This window comes from Oxyura jamaicensis, chromosome 3 (genome assembly GCF_011077185.1).
Source record: "Oxyura jamaicensis isolate SHBP4307 breed ruddy duck chromosome 3, BPBGC_Ojam_1.0, whole genome shotgun sequence".
NCBI lineage: Eukaryota > Metazoa > Chordata > Aves > Anseriformes > Anatidae > Oxyura > Oxyura jamaicensis.
Genome location: NC_048895.1, coordinates 38,536,469 through 38,559,571, shown reverse-complemented (window position 1 = coordinate 38,559,571; position 23,103 = coordinate 38,536,469). Strand labels below are relative to the sequence as shown.

At 41.2% G+C, this 23,103-nt stretch overlaps 1 protein-coding gene across 9 annotated transcripts in view; it reads left to right on the top strand.

Moving 5' to 3' along the window:
• CHRM3 (cholinergic receptor muscarinic 3) overlaps positions 1–23,103 on the top strand; it is a 274,880-nt gene that overhangs the window by 90,693 nt on the left and 161,084 nt on the right. Inside the window, exon 3 of one of the 9 annotated variants that reach the window (XR_004749566.1) lies at positions 12,573–12,930. The exons of the other annotated variants lie outside the window; for them this stretch is intronic. The gene's annotated coding sequence lies outside the window, so the exon portion shown is untranslated. Of the gene's footprint in view, positions 1–12,572; positions 12,931–23,103 lie in introns of those variants that run through there. 9 annotated transcript variants of the gene reach the window in all.

The following is a 23,103-nucleotide window of genomic DNA, read 5'->3' as shown; positions in this document are numbered from 1 at the left end:
AGCTAGATCAGTACAGATTTTTAAAAGTAAAGCAGTCATACTTTCTGATAGAATAAGTACTGTTCATAGGTAATTTTCCCTTTTCCGGACTCCCTGGTTACACTGAAATGTTACTGGATATCCTTCTTTGTCAGAAAGTTAACATAGTAGAAGTAAAGCAGCATAAAATCTTCAAAACCTTAAGGACCTTGTCCTTTGTGGATTTGCTTTTGACAAAAGCAACTTAATCTTTAATATTCTTTTCTGTTAAAGTTTAACTTCTGGTTTTCATAAAACCATGTAACACTTCTCTTTATCAGCTTTCCTCTCGTTTTATTTCCCTTTGTATTATACTGTTTTCTACAGCTTTACATAATCATGTCTTATGAATGCATTTTCTGTGCATTAAGTGCATTTTACAGTGATTTGCAGCAATTCATTTGGGCTAAATTTTTTGTGAGTAAGCCTTTCTTTTGGAGAATTTTATTTTTTGTTCTAAATTACTTGCTGAAATGCTGTTGTGAATATAATTGATATCAAAAGTAGTTCTTTGTCATGATGAAATATTAAGGAAATGGTAATTTAGATACATCAGGATACTGGTTTTGAATAATGGGTACCTCTGGCTTGGTGAGATATGATATTTATTCTGAGCATTATTATATGCCATTAGTGTTAATTTGCTGGATGTCATTAACTGATCTCTTTTTTTGGGAATATATATAGATGTGTGCTCATATGAACAAAAGAAAATCATAAATTATACAGAAACACTTCAAAAAAGGAGTGGTTCAGGGGAAAAGAAAGGATCATCCTCTTTTGAGAGATGAGCAAACCTGGAAAGTAATTTCTCTCCTTTAAAATAAAACCTGCACCATTTTTAAATGGCATGTTTTATCTGTGTTCTGAATCCATTACTGTGCATCTGATTACGCAGATCTTGACAATAAGAGTAGGATTCATCTGGTGTCTCTCAATTGTCAATAGAGAGAGGCAGGCGACTCCAGGAGGCAGTTCTTCTCTTATATCTGTCTTAGATACTTATCTTAGAAGAGGATATATTACCCTCTGGAGCTGACTGTGTATGCAATATTGTTATTTCCTATTTTAAAAACAGGCCAAGATAAGCATGAAGAGCTCTGTGCTTCCTATAGTTCTCTTTATTTTGTTGGAGCTATGGCAATTGCACCTCTTGAGCTACTTCGCTTGTTCAAATGGCTCCGCATTTTAAGTGCACAAAGGCTCTCTCTAAACGGTAGAATCTTTCTGGCTGGGAGATACAGTACTTTAACCACTGTTATTATGTGGCACAATAAAAATGAAAGTCTTCAATTATACCAGCACTTAAACCAAATCAGTGTTGTTCTTCAGATCTTTTGCTTGCCTGATGGTTTGACATTCATAGCAATAACAGGCTTGCAGTGCTGTATTCTACCTGCTTCCCTTCCATATGTAAGCATAACGTTAAATTTATTAAAAATAGGAGGTTGCAAAAAAATCGTATCTGGAGAAGCAAGACTTTTAGGACCATCTCCTGCTTTTTCTATTTGTTACAAGAAAAGTGCAATGTATATCAGTAATATCCATTTAATTAGCTTGTACGATGTAATTTCTCTATTTTTTTTTTCTGGTTTGCACAAGTTTGTGCTGCTCATTGCCTTTCATGTTAACTATGCTAGCTGAACTACTAAAAAAAAACTTTGCCTCTGTTAGGCATCTTTTGCATAGCCAACTTATGCAGGAGCAACTATAAAAATAAAATGGTGCTTTAATATAGTGCCACATTAGTCTTGCCAATGTTTACTCGTTGTGGTAGTTTTTTTTCCAAATACTTGTTAATTCTAGTATCTTCACTCTCCCTTTGGTGAGAGCAATACTAATTTTAATATGTGCATTCATATGGTTTTCAATGGATTAGACATTCTTCATTTCCTCTCCTAAGTTAAGTAAATGTAGTGGTGCTCTTCTAAGTAGTTAGTGTTTCACGACAGCGATGTGGACGTTTTAGTGGTGTAGAAATTATTTCCCGTTGGAGAATATATAGCTTTTTTCAGGACCTACGGTCTGAGTTTCATCTTCAGCCAAGTTAAGTTAATGGGTTGACTCTGCATTATGCAGGACCTTCTTGTATAGTGCTAATTAATCAGTGCCGTGCATTAAAGCTGAAACCTTTTGGATGAGAAGTAACAGCAAGGCTTCAACCATTAGTACTAATAAAAGAGAAAGTGCCATTTGGGGTTACCCTGACCAGATTTCAGCTTGTATTACATCCTGCATAATAACCTTCTTACTACATTTCAGTGTGGTAGTCTGCTGGTCTTTAATTCTTTCTCTAAGCTATGTTGAGGCTTGGCACAGCTGAGCCTCTCCTGTGTTGCCTCCTCCAGGTGGCCTCACTTCAAAAGCCTGGAAAAAATAATTCCACATAGAAACAGGTAGCACTGCAGTAACATAGAAGAGGTGTTTAAAGAGTATCATTCCATGGTCTGCTTTTGCTGCCTAAAAGATTGTTGATATTTTGGCTTTGCTACGTGAGTGGTAGGAGAGAACATCTTTCATTTAAGAAAATCATGAAATTACCAAGTTGGACAGTCTATAAAACAACTGTCAAAGAGCAGTTGAAGGCTTTGGAAAGAAGATTTATGGGTGTTATTATGCTCAGGGGAGAGGGAAAAGAAGTGAGGGATCTGCTGCAAAGAGGCAAATCCCATGAGAACTGAGGCATCAGACAACCTTTCCAACAAGAGCCTTGAGCAATGCATTAGCGTGTGCAGCAGGTGATGCCAATGAGTCTGAAAAGCTCAGGTTAAATGAATGCAGGTGTTGGTGTTAGAAAATCAGGTCTCTAAAGAATAGTGCTAGTTACTATCAAGGGATTGTTCTTGCCAAAATATGTTTGGAGGTAATTTGAATTGCAGTGCAACCTGACTTTGTGTTGACTCCAAGCAAGGTCATAAAATAGTCATGCATATGATTTAGTTCTGCATGTGAGTCAGCTCTGGAGCAAGAATACTCTTAGCTTTCTTTTGTTTGGAAAATTTACATGCTTGAGACATTTCAAGCCCAGGCTGACCATTTTGTTAAAGTTCTAGTACAGATTTTTGAAACCAGAACAGGAGTGCAAACAATTCAAAATGGAATTATTTTCTTTAATGAGAATCTTGCCAGCTTTATGTAATGGGCACAATAAGGAAGAACAGCTCTTTAAAATAAAACAATAGATATAATCCTGCAGTGTACATTGAGGGCACTATTTTTTTTTTTTTTTCAGTATTTTCCCAGTATATTAACATCTTGTGTAAGAAGATGGATTATTCTTAAAAAAAATAAAAATAAAAAGTGATTTTGCAGGATCTTAGGATCTAGGGCCTTAGAAGGGGAGGATTTCATTTCCGTGTTTAGAAGGGACATGGTAACGCCACATAGAGTGGCATCATTTGGTGGTCCCAGCCTTTGGTGGGCAGCCCCAATCTAATGGTTTGCTTAGAGAAAGGTGAAGCTTCTGACTGTGATGCTACCCAGTGGAGGGCTGCTTGCATCTGCTGCTGTTAGATACATCTATAGTCCTGAGCCATTATAAGATACAGGCTAATTCAGCTGTTCCTGGAACAGCTTGGTTCCTTGGTTCAGCTGTTCCTTGGAACAGCTGTGGTTATTTCGGAGGATAAATAGTCCTGTCATATTATCATCACTTTGCTGAGCAGTATGAGACTGCTAACATTTACTCTCTTTGTTAATTCAAAGAAAGCTATAAACTTTGCTTGTGAACTGTTTTGCACAGCTGCTTTTAAAACACATTTCTGTGAGCCATATCATTGTTGACAGAATTTTTGATTATGTTTGACTTTTATTTTTGCTCTCAGTGTTTTATGTACTTTGAACTGAATTAATGATTATAAGGTGTCCTATTACTGATAAGGTCCTAACTATATGAAGGACTGAAGTAAAGCTCTTTCACTTTTCTCCTGCTTCTTCTCTCACTTATCTTAAAAATGTCACGTAGGAGAGGAAAGCCAAAGCAAGGCACAAGTATCCATGTGCAAGAAAAGTGTCATAATCTGTTTATGCTGGTGCTGAGAATGTTTTATCTTGTTTTAGGTATGTTGATACAGTGCATTCAAAAATCTTCCTGTGCTCAGTCTGTAATTATTCCAATAATTTAATTCAAGCATGATGGACTATATAGTTATAGTATTTCTGTCAAATACTTTCATTAATCCTTAAGGTTTGAGTTTCCTGTTGGTGAGAGGTGAAAAATCAATCCAGAAATGTTTTAAAGGCTGCAGGACTGGCCATCCCACCCAGGAACGCTATGAGCCACCAGGCTTGAAAAAGAGCCATTCCTTGCTGAAGCTGCTCTCCTTTCCCTCCCCCACACATCTCTGATGCCCAAACAGCGCAGATGTTGGTGACTTCCAGATGTATTTTCCCACTCCCACCAGTTCTTTCTAGCTAGGAGATTACAGGATGTATTTGAAAACTGAGGTTTTTTGCATGTTTCACAAACTCTCTTTAATGTTTTCTAGTATCCCAAAATTAAGATTAAATTCAGTGAATCCTTTTTTTTTCCACAGTAATTAAATCCATAGTCTTTTTCGAAGAAATACATGTAAAATTTGTTGTTTTTCCCAAAGGGAGTTTTCTGCTATGCAAACTAAATAAAAATAAATAAACCCCTTTGATCACCTTTCCACCCCCTTTAATATGGACAGTGTTTCCAGCGTAACCTGTCATTTGTGCCTGTACCTGATATAGTGTGGGCCTCCATGTGCCATCCAGTCTATCAGGGCAATTGTGCTAAGTATAAGAATTAAGAGCCTCAAATTTCCTTGGCTGTGGCTGATTCATGCTCCCAAATCCATGAGCATCTGTTGATTGTATCCCACTGCATTTCTGCAGAGGTGGTGCTGCCCCTGACCCTGCTGAGAGGAGAGTACTTGCTCTGCCCTGGCACAAGCTCATTAGGAAAAGCCTCTCGTTGCTTTTGATGGCCTGCAGTTGGAGGGAAATCAGAAGGGACAGGCTTTGAGGGGAGCAAAAGCAAGGAATAAAGAAGGCTGGCCATCTTGGGACAGTAACTGTACTGTCAAAGCTAACACTGAGGTTTCAGAGAAAAGTCCCTTGGCAGTGTCATAAATTATGACTTTTGTATTTAGTGCTGTGCAGATGTGAAATTGTGCAGTTAAGAAAATTATGTACAGTTCAGAGAAGCAGACTTTTCCAGCAGGCTGCTTCACTTAGGTGATATCTGCAGAAGGTTTGTTAGAGGTCTTTTACACTCTTAAAATTCTCCAAATCCACGGGATCTGGGGAGAGCATGTATCTTATAGCCTACCCTAACGAGTGATAAACTAGTGTTATGTCTGTGTTTTCAGTGTAGTTGTGGGGCTTGTTGTCTACTTATGGAGTATGTGGGTAAGTTAACATTCATAATCCAGTAAAAGAATAGGTGAGTAGGTTTAAGGTGAGATGCTGAGCAAAGACCAGCAAGACAGTTTAGGAGCCAGCTTATGTGCTCTTGCACATATTTAAGGCATAAAGAAAATAGAGCTGAAATCAGAAATAATGGAGGGATATGGGTAGATGGACATTGCAAAAAGGGTGAAAAAAGTAGTTTGAAATGAAATATCTTTTTTTGTGGAAGTCAGAAAGTCTCTGCTGTCCAAGGCTTTTTGCTACTTGCCTCTTAGGATGGGCGCGCTCCCACCCTGAAATCTCTCCCTCAGAAGGCAGGTCAAGCATCTTCTGACACTGTGGTGGTTTCTTTATGAGGCAAAGGGCAACATGAAAGTAATTTATTAGCAACGCTTGAGGACTGTAGCCATCTATTCCCTGACTGAATGCAGATGACAGTAAGTGGCATGTTAGGGTACTGTTGAATTAGCAGCGTTAATTAGCTGTCTGAGCTCTCTGCTTATTGTTTTTCCTTCTGTGAGACTTTTCCAGATACATTTTGTGGGTCACACATGAAATATTATTAAAGCAACTGCCTACTGTGTGTACACAGTACTGAGTGCCTACAGTACTGCCTACTGTATTTATCTGCATTCTATAATTCTTTGAACCATGTCCAGTATGATCTGGGACAATTACCCTTTTCAGAAGGGTCAGGAGGACAGTTATTAACCTTAGTGGGTTGTTTTGGACTGACTTTGTGAGGTAAAAGTGGGTTTGAAAACAAAGTCTTCTTGCACTGCTTCCAGAAGGGAAGCTGTGGGTAGGGGGAGGTACGATGAAACATGCCTGTCCCTTAAGGAAGGGTGTTGGTTTCATCATGCATTGCCTGTGATGCATTATCTTTCCCATGTCCTTCCATGATTTTTTTTTAATTTTTTTTTCAGTTGTCCGAATAAGCTGTCTGATAATGCACCTGCCTAAAAAGCATCCCAGGCTGCAGCTTCAGCTTCAGCCATGTCACACAGCAGGGACAGTGGGATGGGACACGGTGCCTTGAAGACATGGTTTGTAGCATGGCTTTCCATGGGGGAGTGCCTGGGCTATGTCTCCCGGGTGCTGGCAGGGGTAGTGCAAAGGGGATGTTGTCCAGACTTGGCACTGCTTTGGTGCTACTCCTGTCCCACGGTTTGCCAACAGATAATTCCTGTGTCCCTCGGTCCTCGGCTCACAGAGAGCCCCCACCCACTTCAAGAATCATTGAAGGGGTGCTTGTGCAGTAAATTCTGATTGAACTTAGGGTTGTCTCCTATTTGTATTTCAGAATTTGGGGAAATGATGCCTCAACTAACCTTCAAAGGAGGTTGACGCTGGACTGCAATAAGAATATAAATTTATTTATTTTTCTTCAAATTGACCTGTACAGCAGCCTCTTCAGTACTTTGTTACTTCTGTAGGAGGGCATGAATCAGCTGTGATGTCTTGGTAAAGTTTGTGCATTATCTGTATCTGTTATTTTATGTGGGCATTTTCAGTCACTATAGCTTGTTCTTGCTGGTGAAAGAGCTTGGAGGATGCAGTTTTCCCCCCACTTACTGATGGACTTATTTACATATTCAGAAGTGTTTATTGCTTTGTTTGTTGCTACCGGTTGCTTTTCAAACTTGTTTGGCTTTAATTGTGTCACATTTGTTGGATTTTTATTTTTATTTTTGGCCTTCACCATCCTTGAAAGAAAATAGTGAAGACCAGATGTCATTAAACCAAAGAAAAACTTTTATGCAGGACCAAATGCTATAAACTATGTATAAGTGTAGGCCTGGAGTTGGAAGGAGGCTGTTAGTGATGAGGGCAGTTGGATTCTGCAGCAGCTTTGAAATAGAAATGGGGAATTTGGTAAATGTATTAATAGATCATGTGGTCCTTTGATACTGAGCAGCTCGGTATCTGAAGCTCACCTTGCAAGCTCCCTACATATGAAAGCAGTGGCTCACAGAAGCAGGTGGTGGCTTGGAGAAGGGTGATTGCTTCAGTAATTTATGGAGCGGTAAGACGTGGTGGCATAGCAACATAACAGGACAGATTCATCATCAGCTAAATCTTATCAGTTCTGAAGAACAGCCTTGCTACACTGTGTGGGATCCCTCTTAAACAAGCAAATGCAGAACTTCCTAGCAGCTGCTGGTTTATGGAGCAAGTGCTAGCATCCGGAGAAGCAGAGCAGAGAGTGTGGTACTTTGATCTGAATCTTTTCTTACAAGTGGTCAGCACTCATCACAGTTAACATAACAGATTGCTAACTGATAAAAATAACCAGCAAAAAGGGTGTTATAAAGAGCAGTCCTGTAGCACTGTGAAAGGATTGAAATCATCTTTCTGACAGCGTGCATCACAACCACCAAAGTGTCTGGGAGTGCTTCAGCACCTGAAAGGGACGTTAAAAGAGTCTCTTGTGTACAATGAACAAATCTAGGTGTTAAAAAGTAGCAATTCTACCATCCTTTTTCTTACAGCTTTCAAACACTCTTGCATCTGACTAAAATCCTCCATGGTTTCGACAAGTCCCCCCTCCTGCTTCTGCCTTCCTGTTCTAGTGCAGGTAGCTCCCTTTCTCTTCAGCTAATCCTGCACTTCATCATGAAGCTGCAAGCACTGCCTGGTGAAGTTGTTCTCGTTATTTCTTGACTCTGTCCTGTGTTTTAAGTCCTCTATCACCTCTTCCTCCCGTTTATTTTCTCAGACTCTGGAACATTTACGACTCCTTAACCTAAAGTTGCTGGTCTCCCACTGAAGGTCTGTCAGCTTTCTGAATGCTAGCCACTTCTGCAGCCATGGCAAAAGATAATTCCTCTGTAACTTGAGTCTGACAGTTGAATGACAGTCCACAGAGGCAGTTCGTTAGTCCACTCATTAGCTTTTATCTCAAAATGATGGGGTGCAAATATAACTCCCTCTGCTTCGTCTTGTTCTTTCTGACATCTGGAGGCTGTGGCTATGTGGCTGGCCTCCAGTGAGGCCACTTAGCAGCTGCTCGCCCTCCCCAGCATCCCTGCCTTGTCTCCTCTCAGCTGCAGGGCTTCCAGCCCTGCTGTGCAGACCCACGAGATCTGTGCAACTGGCAGCACGTGGGCCTTTCCTCAAGGAAGCCAAGCCCTGAATCACACTTCTCAAGCACTGTTTGCCACCAGACCTTGTAAAATAAATGTGGATTTGGGCAGCGGAAAAAGGGAGATTTTGTGTGCAATAGCATTCACTGAAACCAGTGAAAGCTTTTCTAATTAGACTTTTTCTATTTTTGAATTAATTTTTCATGTTTTTTACTTTTTAAAAATTCTAATTCATTTTTTATGATGGTGTTAAAGAAGCTGTTGCTTTCAGCTACAGTGGCAAAAGCATTACAATTTCATGCGTTGCAAGATTGAGAATGGTATGTTGTTGGAGGTCTGTTAGCTTACAGCTCCCATTGCCTGAAGTTTTAAAACATCATTGGTACAACGCTTTGCTAAGATACGCTAGCATTGCTGTACAGAGCAGTGACATTTTGTGTTATAAAATAGTTCTTGAAGCAAGGGGGTTACTTACTGTCTTGTCCCTGTAGGCTGATAACCAGCGCAGAGGTTGTCACTGGAGGTGTAGATTATTGTATGTAACAAAAAAATATTTGAATTGTTTCAGAAGAATTTGAGCAAGAGATATATTTATGATCTTGAAATTAAAAACAAATCTGTTTTCAAATAAAAATGGTACATCATGGTACATTCACATTTCTTGATATCTGATCATATCAGTAGGATGCAATACTACTTTCATTTTTTTTATCATCTAAAGGGTAAAATAATATTTAGGCACGCAAGTAAAAGTGGTCTTGATATTTTTTTTAATCCTATCCTGGAAGCAGAGTCTACAAAAATATTCTCTACTTGGCAATTGCAACGTTTTTGTTGTCTGCAGCTTGACACAATGTAATTTTAGTGCTGAGATGTTAATAGCATTTTCAGGGGAATAATTCATACAGTTCTATTGCTTATGTCAGTGTCAAAAAGAAAAGAAATTTGCCAGACCTGAGGAACTGTTAAAAGGGAGAGCGAGCTTGTACAATGCCGGGAAGGGTGCACAGGTCCTCCGTGGCGCAGAAGGCTGCCTGACAGACAGGAGCCAAAGGCATCCTTCAGATTTCAGTTTCTGCCTTTCTTTCTGGTTTTGGAGGCAATGGGTGATATTCCTGAACTTTCCATTTTCTCATGCTTAATCCACTTAGTAGCATACCTGAGCCATGAGCAGGCTGTGAGAGCTCTCTGACCCTATTAATGTGCTGTAGAACAAGTTGTCTACTAGGATCTATTTACCTGATCCAGTGAAACGATTGTATTAATGTTTTAAATTGCACTTTGCACTTGGTTTTAATGTAGCTTCGTGTTTTCAGGGCCTAATCTGGCTCTTCCCACACTGTGACTCTATGAATTTCAGCAGAACTGCTGGCGTGTTTCAAACGAGCCATGTGCTAAGTGCTCCGGTGGACGGGGGCCAGAGCGCTCCCCACAGTGCAGGGCTGAGCCCTGCCTGCTGCTGCCTGAACATATAGCCATGTATAGCTACCTATAGCCTGGGATAAGCCAGGATTAATGCCATAGGAAGCCCCATGGTGCTTTGTGGATTCAGAAGGCATGTCACTGTGCAGGGAGCGGCTCAGGCTCATGGCAAATACAAGTGAGAAGGAAGTGGCACCCATGGCCTCATGCTTTTGGAAGCTGTCATCAAACAAGAGGGGTGCCTTGCTGCAACTACGGAAGGGCTTGGCTAATTAATTGGCTCATCGCTGGGCTCAGACGGGCTCCTGCTCACCTCTTCTCACATGCTGTTGAACTAACTCAGCCTTCTTTCCCATTATAAGGGCTGGGAATGCCTGTACTCGAACATTGGATAAACGGATAAAGTAAATTATCTATGCATAGACTCTGTTACCACTGTTACCGTTCGAGAGGAAGCAGCAGGAGGCAGGCAGGAGATCTCTATTGTGTCTGATTCCCATTAGACCACAGAGATGCTCCAGAGTCCTTATCAACAAAGCCCTGTATGTGTCTTCTCTGTGGGTAGTAGGGACATGGAGTGTCACATAGTTCAGGCAAGTATTTTGGCAAGTATTAGTTGGTAGCTAAGTCTTTAACCTGATTTTATGCAGATTCTAATTTTATGTCACTCTTTTTGTTTTTTGCTGGATTTATTTGATAACTGATTTTTTTTTACGAGTTTCATTTGAACAAACTTTTAGGTTATTTTTCTTTGTGTAAGACAAGGCAAGGAAGGTAAAAGGTGCGGTGTTAATTAGTACAACACTAAAGTTTCTTTATTGACCACTGACTTCAAGGTGACTGGTTCTGTTGCTTAGTTGCCTGCTTTACGCGTATTCTGTTTTGATTTTTGTTCTTTTCCTCCCTGTTTCAGCCAGCTAGTTGTATACAAGTTCAAGCTCTCCAAAATAAAGCGCTGTTTAGAATGGTGTTTTATATCCAAATTTAAGCTGGTTTTAGAAAGAGATTGTTGCCCTTGAAGTCTCTGTTACATACCATACTGAAGAGGTTCTTTTGAACTGCTGGCTTCCAGAGGTCACGTCTTCCCTTACACTTGCTGATCCTGGCTTGTTTCAATGCTAAAGGACTTAATGAGATACCTCCAGTGCTCAGGAATCTTCTGGGAGGGGCATTGAAAATACTACACAAGCAAAATTCAGGGCTTATGTTTACTGAGTAAGTTAAGCAGGGAAAGGTGCAAGTGGCTCTCCAGGCTCATGGGAAGCATCTCTTGGCATGGTGACAGAAGATGAAATTGCGGGTGTGGGACAAAAATAAAAGTGTGCAGGGAGTGCTGGCAAAGCTTAGAAATAGGAAAGCCTAAATATATACAAAAAAAAAAAAAAAAGGCCGGAAGTGGGGCAGACATGGGGCTGGGAGTTGCTGAATGCAACATGGTAGAGGACCACAACAGTTGAAAGGAAGAAATGATGGGAGAAGTTGAGCTTGGGTATGTGAATCGTGCAGTAGTCTAGCTGGAAAAAAGGCAGCAAATTAAACTTGCATAAAATCTAGTATTATGCAATCGGCACATGCTTGCTTTATTTCATGCAAAGGCAGAATGGTAAAGTACATAGAAACTCATGTTATTGGAAGTTTTCTGCAGGATGGAGTAAGAACAGATTTTATGCAAATATTACAAAAAAAAAAAATCACAGATCCTAGCTAGTAAGATTCCTGCTTTTTAAGGTTAATTTTAGTACTCTGTGCATCAGTGACCCACATCTTCACAAACCAAAATCTTTGGGAGCATAAACATGTTCAAGTATCTGGGTCCATATGCTTAATTTGCTTGAGCAAAAGCAGCTTGCTTTAGAAAAGCAGAGGTTGGTACATGTGCTGTGTCTGTATGCACGCTAAAGCCACAGCTGAAGACTGAATTGAGAGGAGTACCTCACCCCACCCCAAACTGAGATAAATTGCGAAATCCTACTGTCTCAACTGTGGTGATGGAGATGTACAAATAGCATTGAAAATACACTATTCAAATTCAGCGTGGTTGCAATAGGTTCTTTTTCAAAGACTCACATTTCATTTTTGTTTCTGTGCAAAGGGCTCTTTTTCCCCCCTTTTGCAATTCCAGTTCACTCCTCAAACCGTACAGATCAACATTTTGGTGTCCTGAAATTTGCTGGGATGATGGAGCTGGTGGATTGTCCTGCTGGGCAATACTGCTTCCTGCAAGCTGGTGTGAAGTGACTCAATTCTGTTCATTCCCTACCTATTGCAATTGTTCATTTCCAAGCAAGTTTAATTACGTGTTTCTAGTCAAAACATATGCTGGCATCTGCTAAGTGCAAAGTGCTTAGGGTGAGTGAAAATAAACTGAGCATACAGTTGTTCTCTTTTCTTCAGATACTCTAGGTAGTGAAATAACAGCAGTTAAGCCATTTTAATGCTTTTTTGTGTCTTCTGCAACATTTTGTATTTGCCAATCATACCTATTTCTCCACTGTAATACTGAAGCCCATTACTTGCCTTTTTCTTCCTTTGTTCTTTTTTTCTTTCAGCAGAGATCAAACCCCTCTCTCTCTACAACTCTTTATTTTTTACGTTTCACTGAATTCAAGGAAAAAATGCCAAGAACATGAAGTCTGGTGATCCATTGAAGAAACCTTTTTTATTTTACAGCTCCAGTAAAAACAGAGGATGAAGAAAAATGGTCCAAAACCTAACACAGGACAAAGGTCCGAAAAAGTAGTTATTGGACATATGCTGCTTGATGGATATATGTGACTTCTGTGCTTGCCAAAATCTGCTGGTTAGGAGGTAACAGAGAAATACTCCTGCATCTAGGGAGATCTTCTCACATGCCATTCAGAAAATATTTAAATAGTTCTCAAACAAGAAAAAGTTATACTCGACATTCAGAGAAGTTGGCTTATAAGTATATAGAAAACAATAAGACCTAATACTGTTATGCTCAGACCCTTGAACTTTTCAAGAAGAAAAAGAAGTAAAGGCTGCTTTATGGCAGGAAGGATCTCTGGAGGTTCCTGAATCAGTCTCCTCTTAGCCAGGGCTAACATCATAGCTTGGCTGGTCTGTGCACCATGGCCAGGTCACTCAGGTTTTGAAGACCTCCAAGGTCAGGGCTTCTTCCCCCTCTGGGTTGTAGCATTGCATCTGCTCAGCCTCCTGGTCCCAACTGGAGCTGCTGTTTTCATACCCCGGGGAGGCAGGCAGCCAGGCGGGCACGCGCTTTGTGCCTGTGGAGAGCCACGTGAAGCCTGGGAGGTGGAGATGACAGATCCTTCTAGCAGAGCTACAAGGATCTCGGAGAGAAGAGAACAAAGATGATCCTTTAAGATTTGAAAAACAAAACAGTAGTTGGAATAAGCAGGTTTCTTCCATTTCTGATAGCAAGTGGTGTTGCTTTGATTAAAATCTATAAAGAGTAAACTGCTACCGTGCTAGAAAGCAAGGCTTGCGTTTTTCAAAGCGGAAACTATGAAGTTTCATCTTCTTTAATTACAGTGCAGATGAAGGGCACACTAAACAGTAAAATCTTTGCAGACAACCCTATGTTGTGCTAAATAGTGTCTTTCAAGTTTGCAATAAAATATGACGACGCAGAGCATAGCTGTTTTTGCTGGTATCATGTCTCTGCTAAATGGCCTCGCAGTGCTGATGGGCAAAATTGCCCTGTGTCACAAGGGAATGTAATTCACTGTAGTACTAAAATACATTTGTTTTCAGGAGATATATTTTTTTTTTTTTTAATTAAAGTCCACACTTAAAAATCTTGCTGAAACACTTTGAAAGCATAATGTATTTCAGGATGGGGCACTACCGTAGTGTTTTCACATAATATAAGGAAATAAGCTTTTCCATTTTATATTGATGCTTATGATTTGAAAAGTTAATATTACCATTAACAGATATGTTGTTTAGAAAGAGTAAGCTGATGCTTGTGGGTATAAGTAATCCTACAAAAGACTGATCAGGAGGATTGTCAATTGCCTTCTTTTTATGGAGTGTAATGACAGGCTTTGGATGTGTTTTCCACTGAGCTCCCTCAGAAAGAGCTCAGCAACCACAGAGTAACGATGTCAGAAAGCAGTTTGCCTTTCCACTCGATTAGCTTGTGTAGTTTTTGTCTCATTCCTGAATTTGCTTTAAAACCCTGCTAAATCCTTCCATTGCTCTGTGCATGCCTCAGCCCCTCTGTCGGATCAGAGGGGATGATGCTTATGAAAGCGTCTTGCTGAATCACCGGGGGCATCTCTGGCTGCAGGATGGCAACGTGAGCGTGGGCAGGACAGGCTGGTCTGTTGGCATGTGGGGGCTGGCCCAGGGACTGGGGGACATTCTGTCTTGGTGGCCACCAGGCAAAGCCTCTTTCTAGTCACATGTGGCCACCTAAGTGCATGCTCATAGCCCCCTTTGACTGCCCTGGAAAGATAAAGGCTGCTCATGCCTCTGGGTGCTAGAGGAAGGATGTTTATTTCACTCTTCCCAATGAATTGCATCACGAACCCTTTCCTTCATTTGGCAGATTTAGGTGCTTATTCTGAAATGGTAGGAGCAAGGCGTTACTTTGATAGTCACCCATTCAGGAGTGTTAGTAGAAAGCAGTTGTAGTAGCCTGAATTTGTAATTAGAGTTACAGAAATTTGTGGGGGGGGGGGAGGTCACTGTTGCTCTGTATCATGGCAATTGAGTAGATTGAGCAGGGGTCTGTGTGTATCCAGTGACGGCTGTAAGCATTCTTCTTTGTCCCTATGGTGGTTCCAGGTAATCTACTTGCTTCCAAAAGGAGAAGGCATACATGTATATGACAGAACAGAGAAGAGAAAAATCTCGTTTTAAGATTTGAAATGATAACAGAGATACGATTATGAGGAGATACCTCAGTGAGGTTTGAGAGTCTGACTAAATGCAAACAGTTTATGAAGTGACTGCATTTGATCAAGACCTGGTGTTGCAGATATTTATGGAGTTATGTTTACCCATTGGTTCAATAAATTGGCAGTAAAAACTATTCTCTAGAATTTTATTCCAGGCAGTACAGTGGGGACAAACAACATTAAGGTAGTGGCTTTTAAAATTTGCTTTGTTTTCTGCAGGCTTCTTCATTTTCATGTTTCAATGCTATTTCTCTATGAGAATTACAGGCATAAAGGTTTTCTAACAGTGTATCAGCAACTTGTTCTGATTTTTGTAAACTAGGGGTATGTCCTATACCAAGTGCTTAAAAAAATATTCGTATATTATACGTAGTCTTTCTCTTACTTCTAAGAGATGCCGAATCTCTAACACAGATGTTTCTAACACGAGGGAGAGTTGAACATCTAGAATTAAACTATTGTGTCTGTTGCTAACCTACTTTGCTATAATAGTTCACAAAGTGCTATTAGCCCAATTTATCATTTTCTGCTGCAAAACAGTAAGTGTTGATGGTGGGTTGAATGCTTATAAGGCCTTTTCATGGCATGTTATCTTTAATAAGAAATATGCAGTCTGCAGCTGGGATCAGGATAATATATTGCCTGTGACTAAGCAGAACGGAAACTTTCGGACTTGCTTAAGATCAAAGAATTCAAAGCTTCCAACTCGGCGTGATTGTCACCTTCGTTGATTACAGACGTATGTACACATTCACATTACCTAGAGCTGAGTTCATACATCACACTTAAATGAGGTGCTGAGGAGGAACTTGGGCATCCAGCACAAAATGTCCTAATTCCTTGGTGAAGGATAGCTCAGGAAAGGAGAGCTGGCGTGGCCGTCATCTGGAAGGAGGCATGGCAGGACTCCAGCCTCGCAGCTCAACTTTCCGTTTGCGTTGAGCAATGCAGAAAGTGGCGGCTCTGGTCTCTTACAAATGGGAGAAATGCAGCAGAGCACACAGGAGACACTTGAGACTTGGTAAGTAATTACAGGAGGACTCCTGCCCTCTCCCCTGGGAAAGGGGAAGGGGGAAAAGTGTCTGCATGCTTACATGTAAGTGGAGTGGGAGGAAGGAATATTCATCTGAGTGAGACTCCTACAGATGAAAAGACCCTGTCCATACATACTGATTTGCATATTTAACAACACCTTGTAAAAATTTTGTTCTCAAAAGAAAAGTCCAAGGAACTTAATAGCCAATTTCTACTATAGTGTAAGGGCAACTGCAAGGGAAAAGCAAAATCACTGACCCAAGACAGTGAAGAAGCCTGGAAACAAACCCTGGTTTAAAGTCTGGCCTTCTCCCCTGAGAAGCACCTGCTTCCCTGCTCCAAAGCTCCTGGGCATTGTTTGGCTCCGGAGCAGCCCAGCCCAGCTTCTGGGTGTGATGTGCTGATGGTGTCCAGGAGTGGGCAATAGAGCCATGACAAACAAAGCCAGGCTCGGAGGGAAGCCTGGGGCCAGCTCTTCAAATCCCCATAGCAGAAAACAGTAGCTCCCTGACTGTCACACCTCCCAGGAGTCGGGCTGATGGAAACAAATGGTGCGCTCTCTCATCCTTTTCTCATCCCTCACCTCTGCTGCAGTCCTACTCATCAGTCAGAGGTAGTCTTGAAACCATGAACTTAAAAATCAAAAGCAAAATTTGTCTTTCAACTCCTATTCAGTCTTCCTGCTCCAGCTTTTTTTTTTTTTTTTTTTTTTCTATGTGATAATAGAAAGCAAACATTCTTTTCCACGCTGCTTTTTCCTTTCCATTTTGTTTTTGAGTGTGTGTGTTACTTTCGTTCACGCCTTGCCCTGATCTTCTGCAGGCTCCCTCTGGAATCCCAGAGATGAAGAAGCGTGTGCCAGGCAGCCAGGCGCCATCCCTCTCCTTTCAGAAACAACTTCCTTTGCACAGGGGCAGTGGCTTTTTTCTTCCACAGCTGGAGCATTGACTCTAACACCCTTTCCTCGTCGAGGCCCAGCCCTGTCCAGTCATTGAGGCCATTGACTGATTTCTGATGTCCTTTCTGTCAATCCAGGCACCTTGCTGGTGGTGCAGTGCTGCCTGGGCTCTTCTCTGCAGGCCGTGACATCCAAGCTGGCTTTCAGCTGGATGCCATCCCTGACTTTCCTTTTCTTCTCTGGATACATGCAGAGCTGTAACAAGCAGCATGGATATTTTTATTGTAAGTGTAGGAGCACATATCAGTAGGAGAGAACTAGAACAGTCTTTGTGACCATTTATTCACACAGGCAGGAACACAGGTCCTAGATCTTTCTTGAAATTATGTTTTTGAATTATAAAGTTTTTCAAATCAAATTTTGATTTTGTTTTCCCTTTAAAGCACTAGCTATGATATTATCGTTGATTTTTTTATTATTATTATTACATTGTAGGCAGTTAAGCACTCTTTGCTTTCCATCATACTGTATTTTAGTGGGGTTTATTCAGTTCTTACTAATCACATACACGGTTTGATTTGCCCATATAACAAGCTTTGAAAGTAGTATTTAAAAATAATTAGTAAGATTTTCCCTTACAATTGTTCATCTTGACCCTGTTGATAAATGTTACATAATGCAATGTCTGCAGTGACAAGGGACACCAGTCAGTGACTCAGGAGGTACTTTCTGATTCTACAAAGTTAATGACTGAAATTCAATAATATTTTATCTGTTGCACTGATATGTTCCAAAAGTCTTTGAAGGAAAAGAAACGTGTGTTGACTTGTCATGTGGCAAAGCTAATCTCAGCAGTACCTAAGCACGCTGGCCTTTCCTCTGAAATTGGTCCCCATCCTCCTAGGCGTGACTGTCATGACAAATAATTCACCAATTTGTTCTCTGTAGACAACAACGATGAATTACAGCACTGAACTGTTCAAAGTATTAAATCTCCAAGTCCTGAAACAAGTACACAGACGAGTCAATAAAATGCTGGATCATATTAATAATTTATTGTAGGGATAATTATACAGGAAATAAATGGGACAGAGAAGGCCATCGTCTGCTTGCATCATTTCTGAACGTTGTGAAATTGTATTGTATGCCTGTCTGATTGTGGCACTTAATGCTGTTTAAGAAACATTGGCCTGTAACTCTGCAAAACACCTTAGAGAACTATTAGCACAGCCCATAAAATAGTGAGAGACTGGTTACTTTCTCAAGGTCTGAACATCGGGGAGAAATAGTGAAGCCTTAAAATTTTTAGTTGGGCTGAACTAAATTTCTAATAAACAAAAATAAAAATTATACATTCAGTATTAACAACCAGCCTTGTCAATATCCTGCATACCTTTTCACTGGTACATTTCTCATGTCTGGGTAAGATTTTCACAGAGGATCAGAACAATGAGCACAGAATAAATTCTCTTCTGGAAAGTGGGACAGACTTTATCCTTTTTGCATAGGTCCAGGTTTCTTTCTGGCATCTTTCTGCAGACTGAAAAAACAATGAATAAAAGGTGTTATGGTACCTGTAACATATCTGTTTGCATTCTAAGTGAATATGAGAATCATTCATAGATTGAAACCAGGTGGGTGCATTTTTTTTATCATACAGATTCTCAGGCTGAAGCAATATCCTCAGATAATTTAAGCTGGATCAGAGGTACTTTCCCCACTGCCACCCCCTACTGGAAAACATTTAAAACAATATAAAATAGGTAGGTGGTGAAACTGTATGATTTTTAATGAAGTATCAGCCAACTCATTTCAGGACAAAACACCTTGCACATTATGTCTATGCTAAATGCTGTCGGGGGCCTACAGAACAGTGGGTTGGTGTTTGGTTTTGGTAAGCGTTTCCTAGTAGCATGAAGAAACCATACAGAGCTATCACATTGTCCCCTTAATCTTCTTTTTATTGAGCCAAACAGCCTGGTATGACTGAGAAGTGCAAGATGGGATGGCTGACGGTCTAGACAAATACTTGCTCTCTTTGGATTGGTGTTAGAATATTTTGAGAATATTTTTTCTAGTGAAATTACAGTACCAAAATTAAATCACTCTCTCTTATGTCAGGCTGAAAAAGCAGACTTTCCTCTTTCATTACATCTCTTGTTTCGCCGTGCTTCGTGTCCTATTTACAATCAGTCACTGGAGGCAATGTGCCCTCATCCCTTCCAGCCTCGCTCAAGCCCTGATGCTGAACTCATGTTTTTATTGCATGGAACTGAACTTGTTACAATGACAGGAGAGAGCAGGCTCTCCAGGGGCCTTTCTCTTACCAGATCTCACTGGAGACCTGGTAATGAATTACTGGGTCAGCTGTCCCCCTGCCCCACACACCCACACCCATTCTCTGTAGGCTTGCTTGCCCACTCCTGCAGGGCAGGGTTTGTATCTAGATTTCCTCTCTCCTGGGACAAAGGTTTCACATCTCCCTCATAGTTACCCTTACACTATAGTAGAAATTCTGTAAAGTTCCTTGGGCTTCTCTTTTGAGAATGACTGGAGTGTTGTTTAATATACTGGGTACTTTAAATCAAAGCTTTGTTACTTGATTGCATGTCACCCCTAGCATTTTAATAGATAGTTTAAACCATTTTCATTTCTGAGTTTTCTTTTTTTGTGAAGAAAGTTTGTGTCTCGCTGAAGAGATTAGGGAGTTAGGGTTATTGCCTCTAACTTTTGTTTAATTTTGGCTTAAAGGAGAGCTTCATCCAAAGCAGAGAGATATTAAAGCAGATAAGCAGACCTTTGACATAGGAGGCACAATAGACACTTAAAATGCAATTAAAATTGTTTACCATTATAAAGAGAAGCTGTGATGCAGCCATAGCAGTATGTGTGTATGTGGAGGGAATCCTTTGCATTTTTAATAATATGCCTAGACCCGAGCTGTTTACATGCATTTTATAAGAAATAATTGAATTACCACCATGCAGAGTGCTAAAAACGTTCCCTCAGACATGCAATAAAGTATGCTCTTTGAAGAAAGAGAATCAAAGCAGATGGTTTGAAGCCTGGTACCCTCTGCACTTGCAGAAATAAGTGCTGACCTGCACTTTAGGGGGTGGATTGTATGGCCACCTGCAGGAGGTCAGCATGGCCAGGGGGGAATCCTTCTCTTAAAATTTCCAAAACCCCAACTTTTCTCTCGGATGAGCTTCTCCTCTCTGCCAGTGCTCACGGCAGAGGGCTTTGTTTGTGTGTGCAGGGTGAGTCCCCAGTCACAGCTGGAGCCTTCTTACTGAAAAAAGGCTCCTTTAGCCCTTGAAACGAGGTATTTTCAAAGAAGCACTCACTCTGAGGAGACTTTATGGAGGCTGCTTTGTGCCTGCAGGCAAAGCCAGCAGCAGCTCACAGAAATGCGAGCAAGGACTGCTGGGGGAGCTGCTGCTGGGCCGCTCATGGTGGGGAGCCTTGGGCCTGAGGGGCTGGGGCCATGTTGTGAAGCAGCCCGTCCCCACCACTCGTGGATGTCGGCATAGCCCCTGATTGCTCCCAGGAGGAGGACGCGCCCAGTCCTCAGGAGACGAGAGACGAAGCACGTTTATGATTTTCTTTTTTTTTTTTTTTTAATATTATTATTATTATTATTTTTTTTTTTTCTCTCGTGGAAGCTGAAAAGTGTGTGTGAAGCACTTCCGATAAAATGCTGCTGGATGGAAACCCAAGTACATCACACGGGACAAGCTTTGAAGAGATGAGAGCTTTCCTAATGTGCTCGGTAGTCAGGGTTAGTTTGAGGGAGTGACAGCGCCCTTTGATGTCCTGGGCTCCAAATATTTAAAGACAGCTTGCCAGAAAAGGAGCAGCAGGCAGGTAATGTGCTCATTCCTCCTGAAACCATGAGCTGCGCAAAGAAAACCTCAAAACTGTAGGATTTAAGAAAGGGAAATGTTCATGCCTCAGGAGAGATATTATCAGTCCTAAGAAGCTGAAAATCAGGTAATTCTGTAGTTTAACTTGTGTTTTGATCGGTGTATCATTTTATCTTTTGTGCTAATTCACTCAAGCACGTGTGGGTTGGGGGTTGCTGGGGAGGTTTTAATTAGAAATGTGCTGAACAGATTAGCAGTAGTTGGAAATATTTGACAACTATGCTTTTGCAGTGGTTTCTGAAGGAGGCGAGGTGTTTACTGTAGCAGCCTGTCTCCATCTTCCCTTCCCTTTACAACCGGTGTGTTGATGCTGAAAGGCTCGTGGCAGGTGGCGTTTCGGCTCTGGTTGTGTGTACTTCACCACGACATGCTGCAGTCCTTACAAAAGGCTTTGGTAGATAATTTTGTAGTGGACAATTGAGAATGGCTTGTGTTGAACACAGGTAGTGATTTCATCTCAGGTCCTCCTGTTCCGCGCTGCACGGCCGGGAAAGGGCAGGAGTCTTACAGTTACTGCCTTGATACCGAAACTGGCTGTTTTAAAATGATCAATTTCCTTAATGATATCATAGCTCAGTTTGATCGCTTTAGCTGATCAGAGGAAGAACTCCAGCTAAAGCACTGCATGATGGGTGAATGATGGATGCTTCTTTCCCCTCCTTTCTTTAATAAGCCCTCTTTTGTTACATGCTATGGCTACTAATCTTTTCTCTCTTCTGTTTGTTGTTTGTTTGTTTGTTTGTTTTCCTCTGTAAAAGGGAGAGGAAAGGGCTTAAAATATTTCAGAAGTGCCAACGGATTTTCCAGGTCTCTGAGTGTGGCAATGCAGATATACACATTTCGAGTAAAATGTTCTTTTGAACAGTGGTAGCATAAGGCATACAAGGCACAGAGGTCCCATTAAACTATCAAAATGGGTTTTACTAGGGCGTTGGTAGTGTTTGTGCTACCCTGATGGGAAGGAAGGCATTTTCGTCTTAGATCACCCACCAGTAGCTCCAAGAAAGCAATATAAGGTGACAGTGGATATTAAAGATAGTGTCCATCTCTGCTCTGTTTAAGAGTCTTATTTCAGTGGAGTTGTACGAGGGTAATTCTGGGTAGTGAAATGGAGAATCTGTCCCAAGAGCATTTGGTTGTTCTGGGCAAATCTGTTTTCTTCGTTTTATTACCTTAAAAAAAAGGAATACAAAGGTAGAATACTACCTTAACATCAACATAGTGACAGTCAGTGCTAGCCAAAGGTTGTACTGGCTCACTTCAGGGCTTCTGTCTAGCACACCACATTTGTGTTTGTCATGTGAAAGGCCAAATCTCTGTAAGTGGAGGCGGCGTGTGGGTGTACGGAGGGTTTCCTCGCAGCCTGCCCCAGCGTTTCCTGCTGTGAGAGGACGTGGATCCATGGGGGCGCAGGAGGTGGACAGCTATCCCCTGCCTGCTTGGCATCCCAGGGGCAGACCAGAGAAGGGCAGGTGCAAAAAAGGATTCAGCACACCTTGCTGGGTATTAGCTGTGATCATCGGGCTGCAGGCTATGCTGAGGTGCCTTCCTCTTGGATTGATTTGTAATTTCATTTGGGGAGCATCTGAGCAAAGACCCTGCACTGATCCAGTGCCGCCTTCATTCATTGTAATAGTACCCACGAGATGTAGCTGAGTCACCGAGCTGGGTTATTTTTTCTAACATGCATCTGTGTTTTATTTGATTATAAAGTCCAGATCCTCCTGCTTTCTGTTACAGGCTTTTTATCTTACTCTGGTTGTGTCAAAAACAATTTGTAATTCTGTGATGTAGACATGAAATTATCTTTAATATGTTACGTGTTTCTAAGGATGGCTGTCATTTAATATTTTGTTCCTAGGGTCTCATTAGTACTGTGTGCCCATAATCTATTGTATGGGTGTAATGCCAGAGGGCAAGTGAGCTATTGAACAGCATCTATCTGTCCACTTAGAAAATGGACAGAGGGAAAAATAGAATGGACAGGGGAAAAAATAGATTTGTAAATTCATTTCCCTATTTGTAGTTTAGAAGAGCCAAATGCAGCACTGTGTGTGTGCTGTGAGCTTCAAGGATTTGGGCCCTCTGTGACTCAGAAGATGCTATCTACCAGTAACTTGCACACACCGAGCAATGAAAGAATCATGGTAGAACTTGCAGAGGCAGAATTCCTTTTCAAATGTGGGAGCAATGTCTGCACTGTGAAAGAAGTAGGGCCTTTGTGCCTCAGCCTCGATATTCAGGAGCAGGGTGCTATAATCTAGTAGCAAACCCATCCTTTATCCGTGCTTTAGTCGAAATGTGTAGCTGCATGCCACTTACGGACATCAATTTACTTTATTTTTGATGTCCTGTGAGTGACAGCTTGTAAGGACCTGTGTAGTGTTGTATACCCAGTGTCAACTGAAGTTATAGAATAAAGGTTGTTTTTTTCTGCCAGGTTTTCATGTGGC